Consider the following 26564-nt stretch of genomic DNA (forward strand, 5'->3'; position numbering starts at 1 on the left):
CACACTCACACACACAGGTAGAACTAAACTAGTATGACAACTCTCAACTGTGTTCTCTTTATAGCTACATTCTGAGCAAAACATCCATTAATGTAGCTACTGTACTACTTGCCAGGTCGAGGTAGCCATATGGCTTGCCTTTCAGTGAGAGGACACAGTGACAGTGATGTTGAGGTGGTTCTGAGAGGCGTACAGTACCCTGGAGTCAAGCAGAGTGTGTACAGTGGAGCTGAGCAGAAGGGAGAGGTCAGAGAGGAGTGGCTGTTGTTCACCAGGGGAATCACCCTCCTGATCTTCTGACCAATCTGCAGAGCCCCCAGATTCACCACCTTGTGTCTGGGGTCCTCAAAGTCAACCTGGGAGAAAGAAGTGCACAGGAAACGTATGCATAAAGACGCACAAGCACACACACGTATGCACACATACATACACACAGGCATCTCCTCACCTTCATCTCAATTCCTTAACCACCTGCTCGACACAGTCATTGATCTCAAAGACCACTCGCTCATGGTATTGCACTGCCTCCTATGGGTAGAAGGTGATGGGCACCGCCGTGGACCCACCAGGGGGCAGCACTTCCGTCTGGAACCCCGCCTCCAAAAACAGGGTGTTAGAGAACTGACAATCTACACCAGGGTTCCCCAACTGGCGGCCCGCAGGTGGTTTAATTTATTCCTGAGCAACAAAAAAAATAAAAATCTGTTCCCAAGTATTCCCACGCATAATAGAGAGACACGACATGATCACATACCGAGCAAGGTTTGAAATTATTATGTTTTAGTCAAATATTATATATGTTTGGGCTTCTTGCTGTCAATTTGCAGTCTACTACTAATTAGTAATTATGTTCCGGCCCCCCGAACATCCACTCAGGTAAAAAATGGCCCGCAGCTGAATCTAGTTGATTATCCCTGATCTGGACTGAAGAGGAGAATAACACGCTATGGCAGCTCCTTCATTGAGAGTCACTAATATATATTACCTCTGCTTTTCCCTGCCAGTGCAGTGTGGCCCTCTGTCCTATTCATTACATTTCATTTGGAAGTATAAGTGAGAGGAAATGAAAAGGGCCAACAGCGAGCCTGTCAATGTATGTAGGCTGTTTTTTTTCTTCTCGGTTTTAAAGTTGTCGCTCAAACAAAGGCAGAGGGCGAGGCAACTTGTCAGCAGTTACCTGATGCCCCTCTCTCCGTTGTTGCTTATGATCAGTGTCTGTGTAGCTGGCACCATCCCTGCATCGTAGATGAAGCCAATTACAAAGGTGTCTTTGGGGAAGGAGAAATCCAGGCCAGCTGAGTCCAGGATGGAACAACTGAACGCCCATTCTTAATCTGAGAGAGAGAGAGAGAGAGAGAGAGAGAGAGAGAAAAAAATCGCGAATCAGAACAAATGGTAGACATAGAGGGAGAAAGAGGGAGATTCATTTCTGCTAAGATTCTGCTCAGAGATACCTTGATGTTGAGGCCCATGTCTTTGAGCACACACTTCTGCAGGGGGAAGGGATGTCATTAGACAAAGCAAAGGAGTGACAAGGTAGCTGTGAATTTGCATTATGAGGAGTTAAGTGTATAATTAGCCTTTCTGTCTGAGTCTTAAGCTTTGAAGCCCACATTTCTCCCCCGTTTGAAGTCCACCTGATGAGGAGAGTTGCCTGGGGACAGCTCAGCGACGCCTCCCTCGGTGCTCTCACACTGCATACAGGCGTTCATGCTATCGCCCTTTGTCTTGACATTCATAGTGAGGGGCTGGACCTTCCCCTTCACCTGAACTAGCAGGTTAAAGATCACCACTCCATCTTGTGTTGGGGTGAAGGACACTACCACAGGAAACCTGCAGGACACCAAGAGAGAGAGGATGCTTTTGTGTCACTGACAATGCATTAACTGTAACAACAGATGGACTGCTACACCATCCGGTTACATTACATTTAGATGATTTGTTGATGTACCACTGATAAGCTGAGAGTTGAGTCACTACCCCTTCCATAGGCTCCAGCTGCAGGCTGTCCAGAAAGGCTTCTGATTGGCAAGACATTTCTTCAATGATAAACTGGAAGGGCTGATTCTCCCTATTCACCAGATACACTGGTCGGTGAGCCTGGTCTGATAGAGCAGTGTGTCCTTTGAAGTGGATGGTCTCTCCTATGGTCACCTCTTCAAGGAGAACTTGGCATAATCACACACAGCACTGATGCATAGTTCCATAACTCTGAATGAGTTCTCTACCATATCTCTGTGTCTGTCTCAATCCGATGGGGACAGACAGAGCACACTCAATTTACTTCACTAGTTACTGTAATTAAAATACAATGGCCTCTCATCCCTTGCCTCATGACTCAAAAGGAATTATTCCGCCGTTTGTTCGCAACATATTTCATTCTCAGACAGCCACACCCTTGAAGTCATTTGTTGTAACGTCAAAATAAAGGGTGTTGTAGAAAACAGTCATCAGCAATTGGATCATCTCGAACCAATCAGAGTATTAAAGCTAATGACATATTTTCAAAACGCTGCTTTACCCTGGCTCTGACCCAACCCATGGGTTTCTGGGTCCAATCAGAACAGATAGAATGTGTTTACATTCCAGAAATCATTGGGGAGGTACTCAGATCCAGACTGATTGTGGAGAAACTGATGTCCATGAGTAGTCAGCAAATATCCTCCCTGCATGGGTCATGATGATAAACAATAAATACAGTCACAAAAAGGTAGCCTTTTTAGTAAGCCTGTGTGACTTGAACTTCTTCTTTGCAGACTGTTCACTAGCCGCCTGTTTCCCAGACTCAACCCACATGATGGTCCTGAGGCGGTCGTCCCAGTCTGACACCTGGTCCACCTCCTGCTGGAACACCACCCTGCACAGCTTACGCTTGATAGGCTGGGCAGTCAGTACTACGGGCGGCTCTGAGCAGAAGGCCACGGTCACCTCCTTGGTACAGTCTACATGGAGGTGGACCACCTATGGAGAGAAGCAGACCTGGGGGCTGTCTGTTCCTCACATCAGGCACATAACACACACGGCAACACAGACAGAAAGTCACACAACAACAATATGAGGTAAACAGGAATAATGCAACAGTCGATACCAAACAACAAATCAATCATCATCCAGTAATGTACCTCGAGGCATATGGCTCTCTTTAGGTTGATGGGCCATTGTCTCATGTCAGATGGCGTCACTCCTACGCAACGCTCGTTCCTCAACCGATCAGTGCAGACGGCAATCGCGCAATCTGGCTTGAGACAAGGGTCCATGGGTTAAGGTTATGGTTTGAATAAGGGTAGGGGTTAAGTTTAGGGTTAGGGGTTTGGGTAGGGACACCCCAAGGATCCCTAAGTATGATGCCCTGGTCCTGGGACACACTGAACTCATCCCCCAGCACCTCTAGCCTCCAGGCTACAGGCAGCAGCGTGTTGTTACGCAGGTACAGACTCCTTGTGTTCTTCCTGAGGTTCACAACCAGCACAGGGAGAATGTAGTAGAGTGGCGAAAGGAAAATCAACAGAAAACTACCATGACAAAAACAAATCTCCTACTTTGTTACTGAAGCATGTTTAAAAACGATACAGCAGTTCTGGGTAATGTTAATTACAGCATTAATTCATTTCAGCAGATTATTTTCAAAATGCAGCTGCTTGCGTTCGAGCTCGGGATGGACCCCGCGACAGAAATGCTGGCTCTGGGTTCTCTTTGATACACCACACTGTCTTCTATCTGCCAGGGCACAACCATGGAAAACGAGAACAAAAGTAAATGGGCGTGAGAATGTTCACTGATAATATCAGTGAACAGTCAAATCAAATCAAATCAAATTTATTTATATAGCCCTTCGTACATCAGCTGATATCTCAAAGTGCTGTACAGAAACCCAGCCTAAAACCCCAAACAGCAAGCAATGCAGGTGGAGAAGCACGGTCATATCTTCTAGGTAAGTTTGTGTCACACAGTCAGGGTTCTGACTAATCCGACATCTCAGACTACATTCTATGATGTCATGAGTAGTTCTGATTGGCTTCTTGTCTCTCGTTGGGTTTAAGGGTCATGTTGGGAGGGTCCAGTTGGTAGGTGGCAGCCTTGGTGTCATGCTGGAAGAAGAAGTGAATCTCAGCATCCAGTGGGGTGTTGTTGTGTATCACCAACCTTTCCATGTTCTCTGGAGACTTCCTCTTTATACCTATGGCACAGACAGATAACACACAGGCATGCATCACACATGTTGTCCTCTATGGAGTTACAGTGAATAAACTCACAGAGTAGGGTAGTGGAAGTTAATCCCCTTACCTATCTGTGGTCTTGCCACAGTGGGCCAAACTCATAGAGGCCAGAGCGGATGATGTAGCTCTTCTGCAACGCTTCAGCAAAGGACTCTCTTTCTGTGGGCAAATACCATCCTGGGATAAACCAAACGACACACACTCAACACATCATTTATAGCGATAATAAAACATTTCAACCTACAAAAAAGTATGAGATCTGACAAAACTCAGCTATTTATAACAATAGGTTATATTTCACAAGGAATAAAAAAACACAAATGTATTTTAGAAACAAACAATACTCACTTTGTGTTTCTGCTGATGGATAGATATGTATAGATTCCCCCACAGTACATTTTGAAACATATCTTGGTACCCAACAACTCAAAATTCAGTGTTGGGAGTTGGGAGTGTTGGGACTTGGGAGTGGAACCAGATCTTCAGGGTCGCCTCTCCATAGGGCGGGACATTCCAGTGGAATGTGGTGAGCCTATAAAAAACAACTAAAACCTTTAAGTCACATTCATGCACATCAGTGTTTATTCTTGTGTATTCTTATGTAGTTTGCACTCCTGTTGGGACTCCTGTTGGCACTGCTCAGTGTCAAATAAGCGAGTCACAGCCTTTAGAGGAGGGGAGCGGGAGTCATTGGTCATGGGCCCCTTTTTGGCTAGGGTGCGTCTCTTGTCTTTCTGACTCTCTCTGCCCGTGTCTGCCTTCTTCCCCCGTCCTTCAGTAGAGGTCAACACCTCTTCCTGTAAGACCCATTCAGTTAGACCTGGCTATAATTAATAGCTTCATTAATTCATTTATCATCCAATTTAAATGGACAAATATAAAGGGCATTCAGAAACCGTTGTTAACGAGGTTAACAAGTGTTCCAGGGAATGAGCATAAGTCTAGACATAATGTTAATACAGTATCATCAATCATGTTTTTCAGAGTAAGCAAGAAGTTCAAAATAAACAAGTGGATATGGTGGCAATAGTGGATTGATGTGTGAAGTTATGCAATTTTTCATGGAGGACCTTTATACCTTGACCGAGCCTTAAGCTTCCTTTGGGGCTGAGGGCACCATGAAGGGGAAGCAACTAGTGATCTGCTGTGAACTGGGCACAGGCCTGTTCTTAGTGTAGAGTATGACAGAGGACATAGTGGAGGAGGGGATAGGAGGGCTTTTGAGTCCAAGCCCTAAACCGTCAAACACATGGGGAACAGAGAAGAGAGGGGACATCAATTAAAGATCATCATTATTATGATTATATATTCATGGGCAAAAATACATAGAAAGGTCTATACGTATTTACCTCTTCAAGAGACTCTTCAAGTATGTTGCTTTTCAGGGTCTCTGTTCCACTAGGATAGTCCCTCCCAATAACAGAGAGGTTTATATGGGGCGCAGTCTCCTTTGGACTAGTTTGTCCTCACCCTCTGCCTCTCTCTGTGCCCTCTCCTTGGCTTTGAAGACGTAGTAGTTGATTGAGAGGTTGACCATGTAGATGAAGGCTTGATGATCTATAGGATGCTGCTGGGGGAGCAGCAGTACAGCGTCTCCATCCCGTCCATCACAACACCCCGGTGACAGTCACTCAGCTGCCAGGGGACAACACATACATCACATGCATCATTTACACGCTCTTCGGATCACACGGGGGATTTATTCAGGGTCCATGGACTATAAATGATTGTTGTTGCATTGTCGAGAAGGGACCTGCAAGTAAGCATTTTGTTGGACAGTGTATACCATGTGTATCCTGTTCATACTGTATGTCTAATAAAACTTGAAACATCCCAGACCAAGGACTGAGAGGCCCACATAGGCTCTGTGTGTCTCTGTACTGTATGTCACCTGTGGTCTCTCTGAGAGGTTGGCCCACCAGCAGTTGGTCTGGTAGCAGTCAGTTCATCAGGCCCATCTCTACGACCTGGCTCACACTCACATTGATGCTCAGCTGTTGGTGGATAGGAACACCACCCTGCACAGAAAGCAAGCACTAATAAAGAGGCATTACAAACTCCTAGCTTTGATATTGTAATATTGTGATGAGCTGCGGGTACCATTGAGGGGGGGGGGGTGACCTGTTAAATCCTCATCCGACCCACAACACTGTTCTTGTTACTGGTAGAGATGGATGGGGGTCGTTGACTTGACTGCCCTCAGCAGAGTGTTTGGCTATAGCCTCCACACTCAGAGTACCAGCACCCTGACCAGCAGGCCCCATCACCTCCACCACAGCCTGGGCTGTATAGACACAAACACACATCACACCTACAGTTAGACAACTACAAACACTGTATATAGTTCATCTAAAGTTAGTTTAATGTTAGGCTTTAATGCCATACATTACAATTAGTTTGATACAGTTATCATTGGCTATCTACAGAGTGAGACGCCCCGTGAATACCTATCCATCAAGCTGAGACTCCCCGGCCTCCTCCACCCTCTTCTGAGCATGCTCAATGGCAGCCTTGGCACACAGCTTGTGGGCCTGCAGGTTAGCAGAGGTCATCCCTGAGGACAATGCAACCACAGGATCAATGCTTAGACATGCTGCACCTTAGTGTTTGTCAAGAGTCACTGTTGTTCCCGTTTTACCTGCACACAGATACATGCTTTTCTCACTGCTACCTTTCCAAATGGTAGATGTGCTGATGCTTTCCTGAGAGGGGAACCTCATGCATAATGACTGCTATGTTCGGCGGTTTCGTGTAGCCCTTCATTTCACCATTAGGCCGTTGATTATTGTTACTATGTCCGTTGGTGCATGTGAGTACCTGTGCTGTGTGTTTTGGCTTTCGTGCAATTGTGGATTGCGCTGATGATTACGGGTCTCGTCCTGTGTGATAATCATTGTGCTCTTGTGTTATTTATTTGATGTACACCTAGCTCTTTTGCTTGGGTTTCAACCCTGTGTGTTATACATGTGTTTGTTTGGTCTTTGTCCCCGCGCCTTTACATGGCACGCTGTACATGGCAGGCTGTACATGGCACGCTTCCTGTGCCTGTCTCCCGAATCATTCATACCAACGTCACATATAATGTCTGTGGTATTCTGTGACAAAGTTGCATGCTGTGAGCAGTGTGAATGATGTTCAGCTGTTCTATCTGTTTCTGCAATGGTAAGTCATTTGTACTGTTCGGAGTGTTATAGTGTGATGTATTTGGTCTTGTTCAGTACCTCCACATGATGTCTCATTTCTTTTCCTCCATGAGTCGTTCTGGAAGGGGTGGGGTGGCCAGCTCCTCCTCCTGCTCTCCCTTCTCCCCTGCTTCAGACGCCTCCTCATCTTTAGAGGAGCCAGCCTTGGAGTCTGGGGAACCAGACAACGCTTTGAGTCAGTGAGAACTTCCACTACAGATTATCCCAGGTCAAATCAAAGCTTCCACTGCAGATCAAACTAGGCCTTTTATACCAAAAGTCCCAGAACTCACCCCAATGGATTATACATGACCTCTAAATCAGTAAGCTATCAGTAAATATTAATGTACTGCTTTTCCATCCCGATAAGAGATGTTCAGACAGTCTGACAGCAGAATAAAAATAGAAGTTTGATTCCACTGCAGAGCAGACCTACCATCCTCCTCCTCACAGTTGTGGTCATTATAATAGTCGATTAGCTCAGGAGTTAGTGACTCTCCTGGGGCGCGTGGGGGCATCAGCAGGAAATTCTGGTCATCATAGCCCTTCATCATACGCAGAATCTTAAGAGAGAGGGAGAGATTATATTCCAAAGCTCTTAAACAGTATTTATTCATACTTGAAAGGTAATACAACCTAAACAGAACATAGGAGATCATTCAACACACAATTGATGTTTTCTTTGATAAGAACCATGTCTGCCAAGGTCCACCATTAGAGGCAGTCAAATGATTTCACCTTCTCTTCCTCCTGGTATTTCTTGTCAAACTCCCGGGATTAGAACTCGATGGGAAAGAGGCAAGGGTTCCATATGATCACGTCAGTCTCCTCTCCAGCACTGAATGGGAGGGTGGATCCCAGCTCCAGCACAGAGGAGGATAACTCCAGCTGCGGCGCCTCTCCCTGCCCCTGGCCAGCAGCAGCATCTTCTGGGTGCTTTGGGCCACTGACACCACCAGCCTCTGGCTGTACACCCTCTATGGAAACAACACAGCCATTCACATCCAGGGAAGCAGCCAGACACTATCTGAACAGCAGCCCAGCCAACACTCTCTATCTTCCAGTATTCCCTTAGTTGTCTCTGTCTCTCCCTGACTCTTCAACATTACTTTCACCAACCAGACAAACACTGTAGAGGCTACACCAATCTTTTAGCTAGGTTCAGCTAATCTCCACAAAAAGCCATCAAGACTCTAAAGCACCAGGCAGCAGAACTGTCATTGGTGTGTGTGTATCTGATGGAGGAGGTCCATAATGCGGCAGAGAGAGATAAGGCCCTCTGTGAGTCTGTCCTCTTATCTGTGTCTCCCAGGGCTCATTTCTGTCCCCAGCTGGCTGTGACCAGTTCATCCTGACTCCATCATTCATGAGAAAGATGAGCTCTGGAAATACTGAGAAAATGCAGACATGCAATGTTAACAGAACAGACTAGAGAGACAAGTTCAAACTTTTTCTGTCATTTATGAGAGAGCCGTGTTCCCTGCAGTCATGACTGCTTAAATATATTAAACTGTAATGGGCCTTTTGGACTTACTTACCCACTCAGCTGGGCTGACTTTGACCTGGATGTTGACTCTGTCTCCATGATACAGCACGCCTGTTGAAGGAAGCATCTCAAACACACCTGGGGGAGGATGTTGCTCCAATCTGGCCTTCCATCTCAGGTGGAGGGGGACATGCTTATCAATCTAAACACAGGCTATAGGCACATATTACTTGAATTAATAACAATTATTAACTGTAAAGAAAGGGATAATCAACAAGGGGCAATGCATTCTCTGGAAAATAATGAACGGTGTGGATGGTGTGTTCCACAACGCAAGCCCCGAGTTGATTGTCCCTTTTATACCATGGCTATAATTTAACGCAGAATTGTGTTCATTTGCAGGTGGAAATGTGTTCAACATCCACTGAAGTAGCCAGCAAGTTTACTAGCTAGCGACACCAGTTCCCTTGGTAACCAAACAGACTTGCTAGTTTAGCTAATCAAACCATCATCCTAGCTGGCTACTATGAAAATCGAAATAAATAATGCCAATAATGTTTTCGATTCGTCTTTTGCTTTCAAAAGCAGCTCAAACATAGAACATGTAGGAACTATAGCCATTGAATTCTACCGTGCAAATATATTGTGCATTATAGGGAAATAATGCATGTATGCCCTTCAAGCCAATCAGAAACGAGTAATCAACAATGCCATGGTATAATACATTTAAACAATAACAGAGAGATACAATATCTATACCATAGCCTAATTAATATCTATGTAGATAATGTCATTACTGAAGAGGACTTGGTGAATATAGTATCTTGATATTGGTTTACTCTGTGATACAATGCAGTCCTATTGGTAAAGATAAAGCCCAAATATAAATGAGATGAGCTTCACCTCTCAGTAGACGTAGTGTGGACCCTGGGGTCTATAATTATTCTCTGAAGACACACAAGACAAGAAGAAAAATGGGCCAAAGCCCTGCAGCTAATACCCTTAATATCCTGTTTTTAAATATTTAATCCATAATAAAACACAAGATAATGAACAAAAATGCACCTAATTAGCTATTTGCTTTAATGTTAAAAGCACATAATTTAGGTTAAACCCACTGACAAGTCATCTGTTTAAAGGGTGTGTTCTTTTGTACAGTTTTGCTGCCTGCTGTTTGTGAAAATATCCCTCAGCTTCAACAAACCCCTTATAAACCATGAGGCGGTATAGAATACCAGTGCTTATGCTGGGTAGTGTACCTTCTTCTTGGGCTGTTGCTCTTCTGCGATGCTCCACTCACAGGGGACAGACTCGTGGTTGAATAGCTGTACAGTGGTCACCTGAAACAGTCCACACTGGAGGCTGTCAAACTGCAGCATATCCGTGGAGGTTGAGAGGGCGGATATGGTGACTACGGCACACAGACGGATCTGGACTGTAAGGCCCCCAACTATCTGGCAATCACAACACACAGTACAACGGCACCACAACGGCACCATGGCACATTCAGCCTGTTTGACCTTTAAAAACTAGGGGTGGAAATATTTCCCACATATGTTGGAAAACAACAAAACAGCACGTACACAGAGGATACTCCAGAGTGCACAGCGGTCTAAGGCACTACATCTCAGTGCAAGAGGCGTTACTGCAGTCCCTGGTTTGAATCCAGGCTACATCACATCCAGCCATGGTTGGGAGTCCCATAGGGCGGCGCACAATTGGCCCAGTGTCGCTCGGGTTTGAACGTCATTGTAAATATGAATTTGTTCTTAACTGACTTGCTTAGTTAAAAAAAGGTTCAATAAAAAAAATGTTATAAAAAAATCCATGTACTGAAGTGGAGAACTACTGTTGGCTATTCGTGCAACAGTTTTCCTGCTGTACCTGTATAGGCATGACGGTGCTGATCTCCCTCAGATCCAGATAGGCTCAAACTTCACCTCAGAAGTCTCATTCTTACAATAGGGCAAGTTCTTCACCCTGAGGATAGGAGACAGCTCTGGATCAAAACCATCCACATATAGCATTTTCTATCTACATTCATTCCAAATGCTGCCCAGGAACCCCCCTATGCCGGTAAGCGATCGGCGGTCAGCCCAGAAGGAAACGGACATGGGCCCAATGTTTGTCACTTTGTCTAACTATGTGAGTAGAAACACTACCCTGGATCACATAGCCAAAATCCACTGTGTACTCCATCAACATGAGACTTAATGAGATCCCACTTTCAGTAATGAGCTGAATATATGCATAGCCATGGTGTGATTACGTACTTGCATGTGAGCCAACCTGCTAAGCTTCTTACGCCACTTTCTAGTGGATGCAGGTGTGTCCCTATTGTCCACTTGTCTCTTCTCAATAGCCGTGGCATTCTGTTTCACCAAGAGCCTCTCTACCTCCATCTGCAGCAGGGAATCATGCTGAGCACAGTGAGAGAGAAATAAATGTCACACACATCTGTCCACACATCACCCAGGTATCATGTCTGGTATACAAACTGAACAAATTGGCTTTGATGGTGCGATCTATGTACACGAATCACGGGAAAATAGATTAGTGATAGAGTTGACTATACTAACTGTAGGGATGTAGTCCTCGTCAGACAGGAGGCCCTCTCCAGTGGTTGGCCGAGTGGTGCCTTTACCTCTCCTGTCCTCCTCCAGGGCCTCCGTGGACAACTTCACCATTATACAAAACAAGAATAGAGAGTAACATACTGTAACAAAACTGTTTCACAGTATGGAGATAGAACTCCACAACGAACAAAGGCACATACAGAGCACTGGGTCCAGACACATCCTGGGGAAAATGCCCTCTCCTCTGAGAGTGATGCTCTCTGGCTCACACAAAGCCTCCTGCAGTCTTGTGGAAAACCTAAGGGATCCCAGGGAGTTGGTACAATGACAGCTTCCGCTCAGCCTTCGCCTCGGTGTAGCACTTTGAGTAATGAGAGACAGGTAAATGGTTACAGGAAAAACACCCTAAATAGCTACAGTAAAACCACTAGATGTGTGTATGTAGTTACGCTAAATACTAAACATGGGGTGCTGGTAGAGAGGATTGGTACAGAAAGCCCTGTATATCCTCTATACTGTGGGCTGTCTCACCGTTCTAGGGATGACCAGGGGATGTCCAAGCCGAGAGTCCTCACACTCATCCTGGTCCCCCAACAGAGCACTGAACTCAAAGCCCACCTTCCCTGTGTTCCTCATGATGATTTTTACCTCGGCCAGATGGTCAAACAACTGCAGGAGAAAGAAGAGAAGCGGAGGGGGAATGGATCCCAAAATTGATGCAGAACCGGCAAGGATGAGATGATTCCGCTGATTCAATCATTTACAAATCAAAAATCTAAAAGTCCTTGTTTGAATATCAATGATAATTGCCTGGATGCATTCATTGCACACCTAAACAGGGACATATTAAAAACACAAGCAAAGAAAGCTCACACAGAAACCTTTATCCTTCACAAGTAAACCGGACACAACTAACACAGTTTCAGGATGACCATGGTATAGCTAAATACACGAAGGCCAAATTCGATCTCTGTTCTATCCAGGCTGTAGGTGACCAGTGAGGGCTCTCCTTGACCTCACAAAGAGCCAGAACCTAACCGTAAAAGGCGAAGGATACCAGTTGGCTTTCACCTGGCTGCAGCAGCCGATACAGTAAATAGGTAGGATATCAGAGAGGAGGAGAGACAGATAAGGAGGTATACTGTAGGTCAGAACAATGATAGAACGGTAGATAAAGACACAAGGACACATGGATAGAGCGACGGTAGGGTGCACAAACGAATAGTCGATAAAACGAGAGGAGTTGAGATTCAATACTGTAATTCAATTCAACAATGTTCTCGGTTAAGGTGTTCCTAAGGTCTCAGCAATAGAGACAGAGAGGAAATCTCATCAGCAGGCCACCTGATAGTGTGTACTGTACTGTACCTCCTTCACTCCAGCACTGGGGTGCTCTTTAGTTATACGGCTTGCTGTGCCTGTGTTCTGATCAGCACTGGCTGGCAACTGTGCTGCTGGGGACTTGTTGTGCTCCTACCTGCTGGGGGTGTAGCTGTTTCACACCTGACTTTGACTACCCAGTTGTGATGAGAGTGGGGGTGACCCCCTCTCCTCCTTAGTTTCATTTTCTGGGTCTCTGTTCCTCAATTTCCCTAAAACAAAAAGTATAAAATAATCGTTCTGTCTACAGTATTGAGCTGTAAAAAAGGAAACTCACTGGATACTTCATCTTGGATCTCGTAAGCCAACCAAGTAACAGACATGTAAAATGAGCAATTAAACCAAATCCGTGAATGAATTTATTCTATCACAGTAAGTCCTCTCAGCATCTTCATGATTCTACCCCAACAATACTTCTCTCTCTCCCTCTCTCCCTCTCTCTCTCTCTCCCTCTCTCTCTCTCTCCCTCTCTCTCTCTCTCTCTCTCTCTCTCTCTCTCCCCTCCTCAGTAGCTTCACGGTTGGTGCATCCATGATGTTAATTAATTACAGCATGCTCCATAATTAAGAGACATTATAAAATAACTACTCCAATGGACTGGACACCTATTTTGCAAGAAAGGGAACAGGACAGATGTTGCTAGATAATAAAGACAGACATGCAAAATAACAGAAATATACTGACACGGCGAGACAGAGAAACACACAACTGCAGAGATACAAAATATAAGAAGACATAGTGATGTAAGAGACCATGCAGGTAGAGCTTGCAGACTATAGTAACAGTAGGTGTTCTGGAGAATAACAGCAGGGGGCAGTATAGTATGGGGAATTCAATGGCATAGTCCTGTGACGGTTCAGGCCACCAGCTGAGATTCTTAAATACAGATAATTAATATAATCCAGAGGACCAGTGTCAGGCGGAACCACCATCTTCTCTCACTAGAATATAGAGGATTTTAAGCTTTCTATCTTGTCCCACTATTTTCATTTGTAAGCATTTGTATGTGTGTGTGTGTGTGTGTGTGTGTGTGTGTGTGTGTGTGTGTGTGTGTGTGTGTGTGTGTGTGTGTGTGTGTGTGTGTGTGTGTGTGTGTGTGTGTGTGTGTGTGTTTTGTGTGTGTCTGTGTGTGTGTGTGTCTGTGTCTGTGTCTGTGTGTGTGTCTGTGTCTGTGTCTGTGTGTGTGTCTGTGTGCCTGTGTGTGTCCATCACACTAATCCCCAGACACCTCACACATTACATTTGAATAACACCAAACTGTCAGCAGAGAGAGGAAAGTAGAGATTCATTTATTGTTAATGTAGGCCACGAAGCTCAATGCCTTTTCAAAGAGTATCTGAAGTGGAGACCCTCCTGGGAGAAGCTTACTATGGCTATTCTCTGCTATAACCATGGTAGACATAGCTTGGTTGCTGTCTATGTATTATGTTCCACTCCTTGCCACAATCCATGTCTCAATTGTCTCAAGGCATACAAATCCTTCTTGAACCTGTCTCCTTCCATTCATCTACACTGACTGAAGTGGATTTAACAAGTGACATCAATAAGGGATCATAGCTTTCACTTGAATTCACCTGGTCAGTCTGTCATGGAAAGGTGTTCATAATGCTTTGTACCCTCAGTGTATATACACTCAATGTACACCGTAAACGAGTTTAGCTAAGCAGATGAAAATGGTGCAATAATAGCAGAATCGCACCTGGTTTATTTACTGATGGGCATTTAATTAGCAGGGTGGCCGGTGCATTGTGAGAACCATGCAAATATTGATAGGAAGCGTCATCCACTTTTAAGAGGATGGGTCTGGAGAAGTGAAAGCAGGAGGTTGAGTGATTCATCTTCACTGGTATGCACTTTAGTCACACAGAGAGACAGCACTATTGATTTATCTGAGGCAAGACATGGTAGCAGCTTTAGAACAATTAAAAACTATAAAAACTAAATCCTACCCCACCAGAAATTGGGACTATATTGACAGCAGAGATTTCCAACAGAGCCAGCATAGGCCTTTGAATGCTTAGTGTTGCATTTGTTTTATTTTCTACTTCACTTTGCCATGATTTCTGCTATCATGTGCACTCTGTTCCCCATTGGCCTGGTCGGTTATTGTTCCCTTGTCTGTTGGTCTTGTGAGCTTTGTTGTTTCGGCTTTCGTGTTGCGTGTATTGTGCACTATTTCGGTCTCGTCCCGTGTAGTGTTATTACGGGTCTCGTCCCGTGTAGTGTTATTACGGGTCTCGTCCCGTGTAGTGTTATTACTGTTCTCGTCCCGTGTAGTGTTATTACTGGTCTCGTCCCGTGTAGTGTTATTATGGGTCTCGTCCCATGTAGTGTTATTACTGGTCTCGTCCCGTGTAGTGTTATTACAGGCCTCGTCCCGTGTATTGTTATTACGGGTCTCGTCCCGTGTAGTGTTATTACGGGTCTCGTCCCATGTAGTGTTATTACAGGCTTCGTCCCGTGTAGTGTTATTACAGGTCTCGTCCCGTGTAGTGTTATTACAGGCCTCGTCCTGTGTAGTGTTATTACAGGCCTCGTCCCGTGTAGTGTTATTATGGGTCTCGTCCCGTGTAGTGTTATTACGGGTCTCGTCCCATGTAGTGTTATTACGGGTCTCGTCCCATGTAGTGTTATTACAGATCTCGTCCCCTGTAGTGTTATTACGGGTCTCGTCCCGTGTAGTGTTATTACTGGTCTCGTCCCGTGTAGTGTTATTACGGGTCTCGTCCCCTGTAGTGTTATTACAGGTCTCGTCCCGTGTAGTGTTATTACGGGTCTCGTCCCGTGTAGTGTTATTACAGGTCTCGTCCCGTGTAGTGTTATTACGGGTCTCGTCCCATGTAGTGTTATTACGGGTCTCGTCCCATGTAGTGTTATTACGGATCTCGTCCCGTGTAGTGTTATTACGGGTCTTGTCCCGTGTAGTGTTATTACAGGTCTCGTCCCATGTAGTGTTATTACGGGTCTCGTCCCGTGTATTGTTATTACGGGTCTCGTCCCGTGTAGTGTTATTACAGGCCTCGTCCCGTGTAGTGTTATTACAGGTCTCGTCCCATGTAGTGTTATTACGGGTCTCGTCCCGTGTAGTGTTATTACGGGTCTCGTCCCGTGTAGTGTTATTACGGGTCTCGTCCCATGTAGTGTTATTACGGGTCTCGTCCCATGTAGTGTTATTACGGGTCTCGTCCCGTGTAGTGTTATTACAGGTCTCGTCCCGTGTAGTGTTATTACAGGTCTCGTCCCGTGTAGTGTTATTACGGGTCTCGTCCCGTGTATTGTTATTACGGGTCTCGTCCCATGTAGTGTTATTACAGATCTCGTCCCATGTAGTGTTATTACAGATCTCGTCCCGTGTAGTGTTATTACGGGTCTCGTCCCATGTAGTGTTATTACAGATCTCGTCCCATGTAGTGTTATTACAGATCTCGTCCCGTGTAGTGTTATTACGGGTCTTGTCCCGTGTAGTGTTATTACAGATCTCGTCCCGTGTAGTGTTATTACGGGTCTCGTCCCGTGTAGTGTTATTACGGGTCTCGTCCCATGTAGTGTTATTACGGGTCTCGTCCCATGTAGTGTTATTACAGATCTCGTCCCGTGTAGTGTTATTACAGATCTCGTCCCGTGTAGTGTTATTACGGGTCTCGTCCCATGTAGTGTTATTACGGGTCTCGTCCCGTGTAGTGTTATTACTGGTCTCGTCCCGTGTAGTGTTATTACGGGTCTCGTCCCGTGTAGTGTTATTACAGGTCTCGTCCCGTGTAGTGTTATTACGGGTCTCGTCCCGTGTAGTGTTATTACAGGTCTCGTCCCGTGTAGTGTTATTACGGGTCTCGTCCCATGTAGTGTTATTACGGGTCTCGTCCCATGTAGTGTTATTACAGATCTCGTCCCGTGTAGTGTTATTACGGGTCTCGTCCCGTGTAGTGTTATTACAGGTCTCGTCCCATGTAGTGTTATTACGGGCCTCGTCCCGTGTAGTGTTATTACAGGCCTCGTCCCGTGTAGTGTTATTACAGGTCTCGTCCCATGTAGTGTTATTACGGGTCTCGTCCCATGTAGTGTTATTACGGGCCTCGTCCCGTGTAGTGTTATTACAGGCCTCGTCCCGTGTAGTGTTATTACAGGTCTCGTCCCATGTAGTGTTATTACGGGTCTCGTCCCGTGTAGTGTTATTACGGGTCTCGTCCCATGTAGTGTTATTACAGGTCTCGTCCCGTGTAGTGTTATTACAGGTCTCGTCCCGTGTAGTGTTATTACGGGTCTCGTCCCGTGTATTGTTATTACGGGTCTCGTCCCATGTAGTGTTATTACGGGTCTCGTCCCATGTAGTGTTATTACAGGTCTCGTCCCGTGTAGTGTTATTACAGGTCTCGTCCCGTGTAGTGTTATTACGGGTCTCGTCCCGTGTATTGTTATTACGGGTCTCGTCCCATGTAGTGTTATTACAGATCTCGTCCCGTGTAATTAATAGAGGTTTAAACCTTGCTCTTTTGTTTGGGTTATATCCCTGTGTATTTTATATACGTGTTTGTTTTGGGCTTTTTAATGACATGTTGTATTTTTGGATGGAGTAAATAAACCCCCCTATTACGTATTCCTACGCCTCCGATCATTAATCAATGTGACAGGAGTCTATAGATCTTGGTGCGCGATGAACTGATATTTACTGAAGGCCATGGTATATTGTAGAGCTGCTTGGGGTTCATATTTCCTCAAAATAGATAGCTTGAAATGGTAGCCAAATAGTTCTAGTGTAGCAGATTGGATCCTTTCTTGACTGGTGTGAGTAGATTAAGGGAGCGTGGTGGTAAGTAGTCACAGCCAAAGACAGGCTTTTGGACTGGTTTACTTTGTGTTCTCAAGCTGGATCCAAGGAACGGCTGCCAAGGTTGAACTAACTATGGATGAAAAAAGCTATATATGTGCCGGGGTGGACTTTGTGCTTTGGAGGCCCAGGCAGAGGCCAGTTTGAGACCCCCCCCATTCAACATTTTTTTATGGGATTTATAGTAAAGACATGTCATGATGTTTTCATCTGATTGTCAAACAAATCACTTCAAAAAGTAGGTTGTGTTTGCACGTTCATCCAAAATAACAGTGCCGAACAGTGCGCCGTGCACCCGCCAACTTTCCGTCGATTTGCAAGTGGGTGAAACAATGTCATCAGAAAAGCATCATAGCGAGCTAAACAGCGGCCCCTCTGTCTTTCTACAGTTTATGTATCCCATGCCACAATCTTTCTGGCCAGTCAGCATCAGATACATGGGGTACATATACATGTCCTCTGCCTCGATGATAATGGCAATATTATCAGCAGCACCTGTCTTTTAATAGAAATATGTATTGATTCCCCTTCGAGTCTAAGGGCCCGGGGCTGGGTTTCTACTAAGCTAACATATGGAATTGTTTTAAGATGGTCATACCAAGGATCATTTAGCTATTTTATTTTTTATTTTAGGAACCCTGTAGGTAGAATATACATATTTTTTGAAACATTGAATTTGGCCTTACTGCTATTAGCCCATAGAAACACGTTGCGTTTCTGGGGGTGGCCCGTCAAAGTCCAGGACCCAGTTGCACAGGGCGGGGTCGAGACCCAGGGTCTCCAGCTTAATGACGAGTTTGGAGGTTACTATGGTGTTAAATTCTGAGCTGTAATCGATGAACAGCATTCTCACATAGGTATTTCTCTTGTCCAGATGGGTTAGGGCAGTGTGCAGTGTGATTGCAGTTGTGTCGTCTGTGGACCTATTGGGGCGGCAAGCAAATTGGAGTGGGTCTAGGGTGTTGGGTGGAGGTGATATGGTCCTTGACTAGTCTCTCAAAGCACTTCATGATGACGGAAGTGAGTGCTACGGGGCGATAGTTGTTTAGTTCAGTTACCTTAGCTTGATTGGAAACAGGAACAATGGTGGCCCTCTTGAAGCATGTGGGAACAGCAGACTGGGATAGGGATTGATTGAATATGTCCGTAAACACACCAGCCAGCTGGTTTGCGCATGCTCTGAGGACGCGGCTTGAGATGCCATCTGGGCCGGCAGCCTTGCGAGGCTTAACACGTTTAAATGTTTTACTCACATTGGCTGCGGTGAAGGAGAGCCCGCAGGTTTTGGTAGCGGGCCGTGTCAGTGGCACTGTATTGTCATCAAAGTGAGCAAAGAAGTCGTTGGTGTCCGCGACGGGGATGGTTTTCTTTTTTGTAATCCTTGATTGACTGTAGACCCTGCCACATACGTCTCGTGTCTGAGCCGTTGAATTGCGACTCTACTTTGTCTCTATACAAACGCTTAGCTTGTTTGATTGCCTTGTGGAGGGAATAGCTACACTGTTTGTATTCGGTCATGTTTCCGGTCGCCTTGCCATGATTAAAAGCAGTGGTTCGTGCTTTCAGTTTTGCACGAATGCTGACATCAATCGACGGTTTCTGGTTGAGGAAGGTTTTAATAGTCACGGTGGGTACAACATCACCGATGTACTTGCTAATAAACTCGCTCACCGAATCAGTGTATACATCAATGTTGTTGTCTGTGGCTATCCGAAACGTATCCCAGTCCACGTGATTGAAGCAATCTTGAAGCGTGGAGTCAGATTGGTCGGAACAGCATTGAACAGACCCGAGCATGGGTCTTTCCTGTTTTAGTTTCTGTCTATAAGCTGGGAGCAACAAAATGGAGTCATGGTCAGATTTGCTGAAAGGAGGGCGAGGGAGAGCTTTGTATGCGTCGCGGAAGTTAAGAGTAGCAATGATCCAGAATTTTGCCAGCCCAGGTCACGCATTCGATAAGCGGATAAAATTTACGGAGCCTTGTTTTCAGATAAGCCTTGTTAAAATCCCCAGCTACAATAAATGCAGGCTCAGGATATGTGGTTTCCAGTTTACATAGAGTCTAATGAAGTTCTTTCAGGGCCGTCGAGGTGTCTACTTGGGGGGGATATACACGACTGTGATTATGATCGAAGAGAATTCTCTTGGTAGATAATGCGGTTGGCATTTGATTGTAAGGAATTCTTGGTCAGGTGAACAAAAGGACTTGACTTCCTGTATGTTGTTATGATCACACCACGACTCGTAAATCATAAGGCATACTCCCCCGCCCTTCTTCTTACCAGAGAAATGTTTGTTTCTGTCTGTGCGATGCGTGAAGAAACCGGGAGGCTGAACCGACTCTAACGTATCCCGAGTGAGCCATGTTTCCGTGAAACAGAGAATGTTACAATCTCTGATGTCTCTCTGGAAGGCAACCCTTGCTCAAATGTTGTCTACCTTGTTGTCAAGAGACTGGACATTGACGAGTACTATACCCAGGAGCGATGTGCTCGTCTACGGAGCCTGACCAGAAGGTCAGTACAGGTGCATCAAAGCTGGGACCGAGAGACTATCTCAAGGACATCAGACTGATAAACAGATCTGGAGACTGGCTAGGCCACTCCAGGACCTTGAAAGGCTTCTTACAAAGCCACTCCTTTGTTGCCCGGGCAGTGTGTTTGGGATCATTGTCATGCTGAAAGACCCAGCCACGTTTCATCTTCAATGCCCTTGCTGATGGAAGGAGGTTTTCACTCAAAATCTCACGATACATGGCCCCATTCATTCTTTCCTTTACACGGATCAGTCGTCCTGGTCCCTTTGCAGAAAAACAGCCCCAAAGCATGATGTTTCTACCCCATGCTTCACAGTAGGTATGGTGCTCTTTGGATGCAACTCATTCTTTGTCCTCCAAACACGACGAGTTGAGTTTTTACCAAAAAGTTGTATTTTGGTTTCATCTGATCATATGACATTCTCCCAATCTTCTTCTGGATCATCCAAATGCTCTCTAGCAAACTTCAGACGGGCCTGGACATGGACTGGCTTAAGCAGGGGGACACGTCTGGCACTGCAGGATTTGAGTCCCTGGCGGCAGAGTGTGTTACTGATGGTAGGCTTTGTTACTTTGGTCCCAGCTCTCTGCAGGTCATTCACTAGGTCCCCCCGTGTGGTTCTGGGATTTTTGCTTCTTGTGATCATTCTTGTGATCATTTTGACCCCACGGGGTGAGATCTTGCGTGGAGCCCCAGATCGAGGGAGTTTATCAGTGGTCTTGTATGTCTTCCATTTCCTAATAATTGCTCCCACAGTTGATGTCCTCAAACCAAGCTGCTTACATATTGCAAATTCAGTCTTCCCAGCCTGGTGCAGGTCTACAATTCTGTTTCTGGTCTTTGGTCTTTGGTCTTTGGTCTTGCCCATAGTGGAGTTTGGATTGTGACTGTTTGAGGTTGTGGACAGGTGTCTTTTATACCGATAACAAGTTCAAACAGGTGCCATTAATATAGGTAACGAGTGGAGGACAGAGGAGCCTCTTAAAGAAGAAGTTACAGGTCTGTGAGAGCCAGAAATCTTGCTTGTTTGTAGGTGACCAAATACTTATTTTCCACCATAATTTGTAAATAAATTCATAAAAAATCCTACAATGTGATTTTCTGAATTTATTTTCTCATTTTGTCTGTCATAGTGGAAGTGAAAATTACAGGCCTCTCTCATCTTTTTAAGTAGGAGAACTTGCACAATTGGTGGCTGACTAAATACTTTTTTTTGCCCCACTGTATATACTGTACTCGATACCATCTACTGCATCTTACCTATGCCATATGAATTCCTTTACACTTGTGTGTGTGTATAAGAGGGTTGTGAAATTGTTTGATCACTTGTTATTACTGAACAGTCAGAACTAGAAGCACAAGCATTTTGCTAGACTCGCATTAACATCTACTAACCATGTGTATGTGACCAATAAAATTTGATTTGATTTGCATAACAGATTCATACATGGAAAACAGCTAGTCAAACATTTACTCAAAAGTGAGTATGTTTTGAAGTGTCTGTCCTAAATCTGAGAGATATAGGAATTACCCATATACCTTCTATTTATATTCACTTCCATTCATTTTTCAGCCCGGTACCAAGACTGATTTTCAGGATGTCTGCTGGTCTGACAAAAACCTCTGTTGCTCGGTCACCGTCCACCGCAGGTGCTGTGTATTGAGAAACAGCCTGTGCAAAAACTAAACATATCTCTAGATGGATTTTTATGGGGATGTTTTTATTTTATTTACTTAGTATGTCTTGAGTGGAGCATGTGGGGGCCTCAAGCGGATAAATTATTATAATTTGACCAGCTCATGAGGCCCTTTGATGATGTGAGGCCTGAGGCAATGGCCACTTCTGCCTAATGGTAAGTCAGCTAGTGTATATGTGTGCACTTTTTCTTGAAGTGTCTCAGATATTTCTTCCTGGGTGTTTCCTTCGATAATAGCTGGATTTGGCTTTCCTAGCGGTGCAATCATCTTGCTTTTGCCACTTCAGAAAACTTTAAATCCATAATGTGGGCACTCCAGTACAGTACAGTGCGTGCTTACACACATACACTGAGTGTACAAAACATTAGGAACACCTGCTCTTTCCATGACATAGACTGAACAGGTGAATCCAGGTGAAAGCTATGATCCCTTATTGATGTCACTTGTTAAATCCACTTCAATCCGTGTAGATTAGGGATAAAGAAGGATTTTTAAACCTTGAGACAATTGACACATGGATTGTGTATGTGTGCCATTCAGAGGGTGAATAGGCAAGACAAAATATTTATGTGCCTTTGAGGGTAGGTTAGTAGGTGCCAGGCGCACCGGTTTGAATGTGTCAAGAACTGCAACGCTGCTGGGTTTTCACGCTCAAAGACATCCAGCCAACTTGAAACAACTGTGGGAAGCATTGGAGTCCACATGGGCCAGCATCCCTGTGGAACACTTTCGACACCTTGTAGAGTCCATGCCGTGACGAATTGAGGCTGTTTTGAGGGCTACGGGGGGTGCGACTCAATATTAGGGAGGTGTGTCGATTGTTTTGTACACCCAGTGTATGTGTCCTGTTTAGTTCATCTTTAATTCTTAGGGCTATTTTCCTGAATTTCCACCTGACTGACATGCCCAAAGTAAACTACCTGTTACTTTGGCCCAGAAGTCAGGATATGCATATAATTGGTACCATTGGATAGAAAACACTTTGAAGTTTGTAGAAATGTTAAAATAATGTATGAGACTATAACACTATATTTATGGTAGACTAAAATCTACAGAAAACCAACTGATGTCCCAGGCTTATATTTAAAGAAAGCTATGGGTCCTATGCAATTCTAGCACTCAGATTGCAATTCCTATTGCTTCCACTAGATATCAACAGTCTCTGTTCAAGGTTTCAGGCTTGTTTCTTCCAAAACGAGGAAGAAATTGGAGTTTCGGTACAAAGAGTCTCAGTGGAACATCAGTTTGTTCCCATGCGACAAATAGGACGTGCGCCTGCTAATTTAACTTTTCTATTGAACTACTTTCTGTATGAAATATTATAGTTTATTTACATTTTAGGGTACCTGAGGATTAGATATAAATGTAGTTTGACTTGTTTGAACAAAGTTTAGCAGTAGCTTTTTTGGATTCCTTTGTCTGCATGTTGAATGAGTGGATTACTGAAATCGATGGCGCCAATTTAACAGACTTTTTGGGATATAAAGAAGGATTTTATCTAACAAAACGACCATTCATGTTGTAGCTGGGACCCTTGGGATTGCAAACAGAGGAAGATTTTCAAAAGTAAGTGATTCATTAAATCATTATTTGTGATTTTATGAAGCCTGTGCTGGTTGAAAAATATGTTGATGTGGTGTGCCATCCTCAAACAATCACATGTTATGCTTTCGCTGTAAAGCCTATTGTAAATAGGACAATGCAGTTTGATTAACAAGAATTTAAGCTTTTTTTTCAATAATATACTTGTATGTTCATAAATGTTTACTATTACGATTATTTATTTGAATTGCGCACCCTCCAATTTCACCGGATGTTGTCGACAGGTGTCCCGCTGTCGGGACGCCTATCCCTAATTAAACACTCCTCATTAGAAATTCTTACACCCACAGTTAACAGGAGTGGAATTTGTTATCAGCCTCTTCGGAGAAAGGAAAGCGGTTTGATGAGCAGTCTGATGCTCTGCATTTTTTCAATTGAGGGCGAAATGAACAGCTTGACTAAATGCAGTCTTAATAAGGAGAAGTTCCATTCCTCGGCTATACCAGCTGCTTCTACACCATCTGTCCCCTTCTGGAACTACATGAAAACTGAAGCCCTCCTGTGTGCCTCAATAGAATCTCAAATAAACCGTGGAACCACAATAAACAATATCCACAACATTTATAACAATAAGCCACCCAATACAGGGAAGGTGAGGAAAGGTTTAGGAGCACACACACGCAACGGTTAGGGATATTCTCTGCTTAATTCGTACGTTTTAGAAGTGGAGAAGTGGAGGGTGGGGAAGTGGACCTCTCTCTTCAGGCCCACTGTGTCCTGCTAAGGATGCACTTCCAGAACCTCCTCGGCCACTCACCTGGTGGTACGAGGGGGCAAAGAGCACCCACAGCTCTGTCTGCACTCCTACAGTCAGCACCCGGGTCTACAGACACACAGACATAGCGATATGGTACCCGCAACTCAATACTAAGCATGAATAGTCACCTACAAATGTTACATAGTTAGATTATATTAAGTCTGAACCGAGGCTATTATCCCTGTAATGTATTGTACAAATACTAGTTGTTCGAGGACAGGCAGTTTGTGTTAGATTCATACATCAACACATTTGAAAAGGCAAGACTGGTTGTGAAGATGAAGTAAGTTAGAGTAACTACAGGTATTCAATACTGTAAACTCTAGAGGCTGGGAGCATGTCAATTGATTATAATGCCCATATAAAAGCTGCCTTGTCGTCATTAATAACTTCTTAAAGGTTAAGCAAAGCAAAAAAGACCCAATCTATAATCTCCATCTATCCCTCTCTTGTGTGGGCAGCACAATTTACAGCAGGCCTTATAGATGGGCAATTCATTCTCAGCCTCTCTCCCTCTTCTCAACTCTACTGCATTTCTTATCCCTTTCTTTCTTGCTGTCTTTCCTTACCCCTTCCTCTCTCCCTCCCCATCCCCTTTCCCTATCCCCTTTCCCTCTCCCCATCCCCTTTCTCTCTCCCTCCCTATCCCCTTTCCCTCTCCCCATCCCCTTCCTCTCTCCCTCCCTATCCCTTTCCCTCTCCCCATCCCCTTCTTCTCTCCCTCCCTATCCCCTTTCCCTCTCCCCATCCCCTTTCCCTCTCCCCATCCCCTTTCCCTCTCCCTCCCTATCCCCTTTCCCTCTCCCCATCCCCTTCCTCTCTCCCTCCCTATCCCCTTTCCCTCTCCCCATCCCCTTTCCCTCTCCCCATCCCCTTCCTCTCTCCCTCCCTATTCCCTTTCCCTCTCCCCATCCCCTTTCCCTCTCCCCATCCCCTTCCTCTCTCCCTCCCTATCCCCTTTCCCTCTCCCCATCCCCTTCCTCTCTCCCTCCCCATCCCCCTTCCCTCTCCCCATCCCCTTTCCCTCTCCCCATCCCCTTCCTCTCTCCCTCCCCATCCCCTTTCCCTCTCCCCTTTCCCTTTCCCTCTCCCCATCCCCTTCCTCTCTCCCTCCCCATCCCCTTTCCCTCTCCCCATCCCTTTCCCTCTCCCCATCCCATTCCTCTCTCCCTCCCCATCCCCTTTCCCTCTCCCTAATTGCTTTATCCCGGAGAGCTCCTCTGCACAAGCAGCCTGTAAATCAAGAGGCAAAACTGTCAACACATAGATGAATGGGACAGAGTCAGATAAAAGAATGCCACTGAGAAATGATAATTTTCTGTTCTAAAAGGCTGATCAGCAACAGGACCTGAAAGCAGCTGCCAGGTGATATGAGATGTGTGTAAAAAAAATATATATGCACAGGTTCAGCATGAAAGGGGCGATAATACAAACATTGAGCTTGAGTTTGTGCTTGTGATAATGGAAGTGAAATAGGAGGGACAGAAAATCATTATGATGATAGTGGTGACTCCTCATTCTTCCTCTCATTCAGAATGAAATCATTCTGATGATATGAGATAGAGAGTGCTTTTTGCTATCCCCACAAAATCCTTAAATAAATTACCCAAGGTTTCGTAACAATAGGCATAATGTGTATTCAGGTTAAAGCTAGAAATATCAGTTTTTTTATTCCACCGCATCCGCCAATGTCACACTTCCACATCTACGGTGAAAGGTGACAAAACTAGAGCGATGTTTGTCAGACCAGGAGACATCCCGAAAGCCTGTCTTCTCACGAAAACGTCTGTAGTGTCCGAACGGTTTTACCTGCAAACTACTATGACCACTGTATGGAAAAGGGACCCTCTCACGACGGCCGTCGGTACCAAATCCGTACCATCGATGTCCCAACTTCTGTTTGTAGCGTCCGAACCGTTTGGTCTACTAACTAATGTGACCACTCCATGTAAAGGGGAGATTCCCATGAACATTATGGTGTTCATTTTGCTTTATAGCTCCCACAAGTGTCACGGTACTCATCTGAAAGTAACCAGTACCGGCAAAAATAAATGAATGGAAGTATGAAGTTAGTTTTGTGCCTACCCAAAAAAGGGGTTAAATGATAATAACATATTTCCTGAACTTTCTTGTACAGGAAGATACAGATACAGGAAAAACACTTCAAAACCTTTCTTTTGTGACTGTATTTCTGCCATTTATGAATGTGTTATTCAATGCATTTCTCTGGGCTATAGTAGTAAAGGCGAAATGACATTTTTGATACCTAAAAGGGTCCTAAAGTTCCAAATCAAATAGCTAAAT

The 26564-nt window shown here is 44.8% G+C and overlaps 1 pseudogene; it reads right to left on the reverse strand.

Annotated features, from left to right (window-relative positions):
- The window catches only part of LOC116356397 (hydrocephalus-inducing protein-like), a 63991-nt pseudogene that overhangs the window by 2266 nt on the left and 35161 nt on the right, over positions 1–26564 (reverse strand).

This window comes from Oncorhynchus kisutch, linkage group LG22, assembly GCF_002021735.2.
Source record: "Oncorhynchus kisutch isolate 150728-3 linkage group LG22, Okis_V2, whole genome shotgun sequence".
In the NCBI taxonomy this organism is placed as follows: domain Eukaryota; kingdom Metazoa; phylum Chordata; class Actinopteri; order Salmoniformes; family Salmonidae; genus Oncorhynchus; species Oncorhynchus kisutch.